At 37.8% G+C, this 6,990-nt stretch overlaps 1 long non-coding RNA gene across 1 annotated transcript in view; it reads left to right on the top strand.

The window, feature by feature from the left end:
- Positions 1-6,402, top strand: part of LOC122198397 — a 70,215-nt gene extending 63,813 nt beyond the window's left edge. Inside the window, exon 7 of the long non-coding RNA XR_006192961.1 lies at positions 6,354-6,402. This is a non-coding gene — a long non-coding RNA (uncharacterized LOC122198397). The remainder of the gene's footprint in view (positions 1-6,353) is intronic.
- Positions 6,403-6,990: the final 588 nt, after the last annotated feature.

Raw genomic sequence — 6,990 nt, 5'->3', positions numbered from 1 at the left:
TTAGTAAGGAATTCGAAACAGAATTTGGGCTGGGATAGTAAAATTAGTAAAAGTGACAAGGTTTATTTATGTAGCCTTCTTAGATTTGAATTCCAGATCTCTGGTGATTTTGAGGTCTTTTTACCACCTGGTTAAGGGGAGGTAAATTTTGAATGGGAGATTTATTTTTTGTTTTGTGGAGACAAAGAGAGTCAGGGTGTTATCCTTGCACTGACTGTTTGAGAAGAAACTTTAATTCAAAATAATCAATATGTAGGCCTCTGGGTGGCTCAGTCGGTTAAGCATCTGACTTTGGCTCAGGTCACAATCTCGCGGTTTGTGAGTTCAAGCTCCGCATCGGGCTCTGTGCTGACAGCTCAGAGCCTGGAGCCTACTTCAGATTCTGTGTCTCTCTCTCTTTCTGCCCCTCCCCTGCCCTTACTCTATCTCTATCAAAAATAAACATTAAAAATTAAAAAAAAAATATGCTGAAGTGGCACACTTTGGGGTAGACTGCCTTGGACTGCACATGCCCACTAGGTTAGGTCTTAGATTTAGGCAGGTGCCTTGGAGCTCCAAGAGCCCACACCCATGGCCCAGCCTCTCCCAATGCTTGCCCTGTTCCAAGTCCCTGGGCACCCTGACTTGCATGTTCTGCACATGCTCAGTATGTATCCTATCAGCTGGTCTTGGAAGCCAGTACCCTGCAGTCCTGTGCAACTTGGCCCAGTCACCAACCTTTTATAGTCTCCTGGGTGGGGGGTGGGGGGGGGATCCCCAAATACTTCTGCATCAGCTGCTTTGAACAGGATAGTCCACATTTGGACAGGTTGCCTGATGGGGTACTGAGTTTTTCCAGCAGTCTTCCAAAGGTCTCTTACTGGAAGACTATAGGCCAGTCTGCCTGGCCACAGCCTGGCATGGCCATCTAGAGTCCTTCAGCTTTGCCTTCAGGGAGAATGTGTTCATTTCTGTAGGTTACTGCTTGGGATTAGGCAGATGGAAGGTACCCCCAATATCCCTCTCCTGTAACATGGCCTCACCCAACCCTGCCCTTTCTAGGTCCTTGACTACTCTGACCTCTGGACCTGTACATGTGCAGTCTGTACTTTGTCAGCCAGCCCTTGGCTGTTTGGGACCCAAGCCATTTTCAACTACTTTTCTATCAGGGCAGAAGGAGCCCACCCCCAAAAATCTGAGATAGCAGCTTTAAACTGGTGACAATCTGTTCCTGTTTAGACTGGATGCCTAATGGGGTCCTGGGCTTACCAGTAATCAAGTCTCCCAAATGTCTCTTATTGGAACATACCCTGGTCAATTGGCAAGTAAGCACAGATTCCTCCAGCTTTGCTTTAAAAGAAAGAAGTGTGTTTATGGAGGTTAGGGCTTGAAATTCGGCAGAATCCACAGGCTCCCAACATTATGCTCTCGATACCAGTGATCTCTTGACACTTGCTAAGGTCCAGATTCCCAGTGACCCTGCACTGTGCTGTCAAAGCACCTGGAGTCGGAAGCCCTTCAGCCAGCCTCAAGAAGTCAGGGCTCACCAGGCTAGTGTAGCTGGAATTTGACCCCAAATACCCACAAAAGTTTAATATAGAAGGTACCACCCCCAAGCATCACCATGGGGCAATAGCTACGAACTAGAGACTGTCCATTTCCATTTGGACTTGCTGCCTATAGGATTCCAGAGCTTTTCCAGAAAACAGGGCTCTCAGGAGTGTCTTATTAGAGGATACCTTGGGCAGCCCTTCCTGCCCTGCTTTGCCAAGCCTGTCCAGTAACCCTGAGCTCTGCGTTCAGAGGGTTATTGCCCATTGGGTCGGTTAGGGCTTATGGGGACTCATAAACCTTTTCCCTGTAAAAATGAGTAAAGGAAACCTCATTTAAAATGGAGTCAAGAAGCCCTGAAAGAGGGAGGTCTCATGCACATACCACTCCTTGCAGCCTGCATAACCAGGGGGAAGAAAGAACACTTATCTTGTATCTTGACAAGGTAAGACACCTTCACAGGAATTTTATCTCTTGCTTTTAAGAAAAAGAAGGAAGAGCTGGTTCAGCCCCAGCAACAAGAACTATTGCTTGCAGCCAATGAGAAATTGCCACCTCAAGCTCTTACTATTTGATGAACTTTTGTTCAAAACAACCCTCCCCAATTTTCTTCTAAAGCTTAGTAAAAACTGACCTTCCTTTGGTCTCTTCAGACTCACCATTGGTTTGCCATAGTTTGCTTGTCCCAAATTGCAATTCCTCTGCTATTCCTGAATCAACTCATTTTGCTAATAAAATAACTGGCTGTTTTAAGGTGGACATTTAATGCTGTCAGACAAGCAGATCCAGAGAAGACCCCCAACAACTCTGAGGTTGGTGAACAAACAGGTGCAAATACCCACAAAGTCAACTGAACTCATTGCTTTCTTGCTGACCCTGGAGTTCTGAGGTTGAGTCTCTTTTAGACTTGGAGCTCTGCTCTCTTTTCATTTTGACTTCTCTAGCTTTATTTGAAATCTGTTTTTGTTTTTTATGAAGGCATCACCCTTCCTGGTACAGGCTTTTTTGTTTCTCTTTTTTGAAGCTTCCCGGTCAGTCACTCATTGTATCCAAAAGGGAGGAAAACCCATGATTCACAATGTTTTAGAACAGTTGTTTAAAAATAAGACCTCTCATACTTAAGATTCCTTTATGAATCCAAAGGCAAATTAGGCTCCACCTGGTTATTGAACCAGCAGCTAGTGCCTTTCTTGAAAAAATGTGTCAACTTTTGAAGAATTTGGAATTATAATGGCCACTCTGGTAAAGCTTTTAGATAAACCCTGCTTAAGGAGCCCCCTTAATGAGGATTACAAACCTCAGAGAGACAATGCAATGCGTTCTTTGACTGATATGCACAATCTTCTAAAGACAAGGACTTTAAAAACAGTTCTGAAAGGATCCATACTGTATACAAATAAATAAAAACTCTAATAAAAGTCCTTAGCAATCTGGGCAGCAAACGCTAACTTAGTCCACCTGCACAATTTGGATCCCCTTTAGTTGAACCCTTGAGTAATGCAGGGATTAGGGACATCATCCCCCTTACAATATATACTTGTGTATATACATTGTATACAAGTATAACATTTGACTCCCCCCCCAAACTTAACTAACAGCCTACTGTTGACATAAGCAGTCAACACATATTTTGTATGTTATATATATTACATATTGTATTCTTACAAAAAATAAGCCAGAGAAAAGAAAATATCATTACATAAATGGCAAGGAAGAGAAAATACGTATATAGTACAATATTGTACTTACTGGAAAAAAAAAATCCACATGTAAGGGAACCGGCACAATTCCAGCCCACATTATTCAAGGGTCAATTTTATTCTCTCTTGAGTTTTGTACCTGAGACGGGACTACATTTTCTAAACAAAAGCTAATACAATACATCTGAATGTATATGTTATGTATGTCTAGGCTATAGGTTACAGATACATGATGTTTTTCTGGTATTACCAAAATTAATCAAAGAGCTCCATTTAATTGAATATTAAGCATTTATATAAATCAAATATACTTTCAGAAATGTATAAACAAACTTAAATGTTTTTCAAGTTCATAGGATCTGAGATAATCACTAATCGGTAGTTTAAGATCATTGGTTTATTTTTTAAAAGGTAGATCTTCAGAGTTCTCAGCATTGAATATAATGCAGATAAACAACTTTTTCTGAGTTTACTAATCAGAGAGCTCAGACTATCTTTATATTACAAAATTTGTTAACTTGTTTTTCAAACTATAGTCACAGACCATTGATGAATTATGATGAACATTTATGTAAATAGAAAATCTATGTACTAGGTCTGCAGAGGTAAATGGAGATCTTCGATTTTATCTATAATTGATAAGTGGATTCACTATAGATTATCTATATATAAAAGAAGAGTAATTTCATAAGATGCAAGAGAGTAATGCATGGCATATACTGGGAAATAGGAAATCCATGTTACTTTATTCAACTTATTTCAGTTTATTAAACTTATATGGGTGTACATGCATGTATGTACTGGGCCATAAAACATACTCTTTCTTACTGCAGAGTGATCCAACCTGTTTGAAACCACTGCTCTTCTAGCATAGTAAGTTGTGCCACAAAATCTGTGGCCAACTGAAAAGGCCAGTTTAAGAACCACTTTTTCTGTTTTGAACACACACAGTGATAACTCCTCAAGACCAAGCGATAATCACTGTTTGATAGGCTCATACTTCATGGCCTTTTCAGATTTGCAGCCAGGCAGCGGTATATTTAAAAGAACTTCCCTGTTTCTTATAACTACTTGCAAAGCTGTTAATTCTGGTGGGGTTTTCCAGGTATCTATAACTCTGTTATCAGTTTAGAAGTTATTTTTCAAATCTTTTTTTCTGCCTAGAGTGACGTTCTTCATTAATAATGAGATACTGTTTCCCCTGCCTGTTCTATCATCCTCAGTCTAATAAAGAGGTCAGGATGAGCCTGAAGGCAGGAATATGGTTTAACTACATTATATAGGAGTTTATATTCATTAAATGTAATGCATAAGAATTGCATTATGTTGTAAGAATAACTCTGGAATTATTTTATAACAACTGCCTAACATCATCTTTTTAAATAAGCTTTGTAAGTTTTTAAAACTGAGAAAATATTTAAACTAATGAAGATGAAATGGTCAGCAAAAGTTCTCCCCACCCACCCACAAAGCTACTGGAAATAAAAATGAAAGAAAAAGACTATATGAAAAATACATAAAGATAATTGAATGTGATATATATATATATATATATACACATATATACATATATACGTATATACATATATACGTATATATATACACACACTTGACGTATATATATATATATACGTATATATACATATATATACGTATATATATATATATATATATATATATACGTATATATACGTATATATACGTATATATATATATATATATATATATATATTTTTTTTTTTTTTTTTTTTTTTTTTTGGCAGGAGGGAAGGGAGATAAGGAAAGGTGTGAAGAACATGGTTGGTTGGTTTGGTAAAGGAAAAAAAAATGTCCTGAAGTAAAATAGTTTATCCAGAATAAGTAAAAGACAAGCAAAACCTAAACAGATATAGACAATTGTTGAAGGTTTATGGAAAATAAGTTTTGAAAAAGAAATTTTATATATGGTCAAGTTGGCTAAAATTAAGGGTCGGCTAACCCTTAATACCATTAATGCACTTTTGTTAAACTCAACTGCCTCTTCTGTGTTAAAAGGGCAAAGTTTTCTTGGACTATTGGTCTGTTTTTGAAAAGATATTGTGAAAGGTTTTCTTTACCTTTTAAAGTAATCTACTAGGAAAGCAAGTTTTTGTTTGTTTTGTTTGTATCAAAATAATTTCCTTGTACTTCATGTTATCTTTATGATCAAGTAAACTGAGTCTTCTGCATATTAGAGAGCTAAGTTTTGCTTACAACCATGTATTTGCCTTTGACATCTTTTACTGTCACTTGCCCAAGTAGACAATTAACTATTGTTTCATAATGATCTGTGGTCCTATTTGGTCAAGTGTCTGAATCCTTTTGATTTTTTTTTTCTTTTTGCAAACTTCCCCAAGCAAAATTCTGAACATAGTTGTTTTGACCTAAAAGTAAACTCGGTAACTTCTGGAGAGTCCCTGGAGTTTTCAAAAAATGTGTTCCCTTTCCTTATAAAAAGGGAGAGGTTTCACTGATGAGGATTAGTTGATATGTTAAATTACACGGGAAGTATTGGCAAATGAGAATATTATGCTTTATGTTATATTTATATAGGTATACATAAGTGTTCTACAAATTACAAAAAAAACCCCTAAAATTGATATGCCCTGGTATAATGTTATCAGTCATAATTCTAATTATTATCCTGAAATGTTGTAGGTCACAGAAATAACCAAATTTCCTTGTCAAATACAGCAGAATGAACTCTCATCAGCTCTCTAACAAGTGCTATTTTTAAGTCTTGTCATTTAGGCCCAGTGTTTCGTCTTCAAAGACATTCACAAGAAAGCTTTTGACAAGTACTCTAGGACATGGATTTTGATAAATTTAAGATCATGACACTGTACAGAAGAATTTCTAAAATTTTTAATAGAAAACTGGTGGCTTTAATGTTTTGTTTTCTAAACTTTAACCCCCTTTTCCTCCTATCCTTGAAGCTATGCATATAGCAATTTATTAATATAGATCTTTCCACAAAATGTTGAAGCATGGATCTTTTTCTCCCTTCTGGATCCCTCCAGAATTCTGAAAATTATCAAGTATTTTTACTTTTCATGACAATGTACATATTTGCTTAAGCTCAATAAGAATTCATTCTCCTTGCAGCCAAAACTCTCAAGGCACCTAGCCCCTGCTTCTTTGACCCACAGCTGATAAAGAGAGATACACTCCTGTACTGTAAAGGCCTAATTGCTTCTCTTAAAATATCCATGCTTGTGGTAGAGCATTCTTTACAGAGTGCTCCCAGGAAATGAAGACCTTAAACATCACTTCTTGCAACCCGGGGACTTCATCTATTGGAAAAGACACCTCTAGAAAGACTCTCTTCCACTCCTTTGGAAAGACCCTATCAGGTACTGTTAACCAACCCTTTTGCAACCAAACACCAAGGAATAGACACTTGGCTTCATGTGTTACATCTAAAGAAAACACCAATCCATTCTGGACCTGCACACCAACTGGTGACTAAAAGTCACGATTTCCAGGAATTGAAGCAAGTGACACCTGAAGGAGAGAGATTTCCTAGAATAAGATGATCAGACCTTTATACCTTTTCCCACTGTTCCTTCTTACTTTTTCCCCCTCTTTCTCTTGGGGAGGCAATGCTCTTATCCACATTCCGTAGTCTATTGCAAAAGGGGTAAACCTCTCTGACTGTTGGATCTCTCACCAAGAAACTCCAGTGTTTACAATGTGAGAGACCACTTGGTCTTGTAACTAATTTCTCTTTAGTCTCAAATAC

This window comes from Panthera leo, chromosome C2, assembly GCF_018350215.1.
Source record: "Panthera leo isolate Ple1 chromosome C2, P.leo_Ple1_pat1.1, whole genome shotgun sequence".
NCBI classification, from domain to species: Eukaryota; Metazoa; Chordata; class Mammalia; order Carnivora; family Felidae; genus Panthera; species Panthera leo.
Note: the sequence above shows the minus strand (reverse complement) of the source record. Positions and strands in the feature narration are given on the sequence as shown.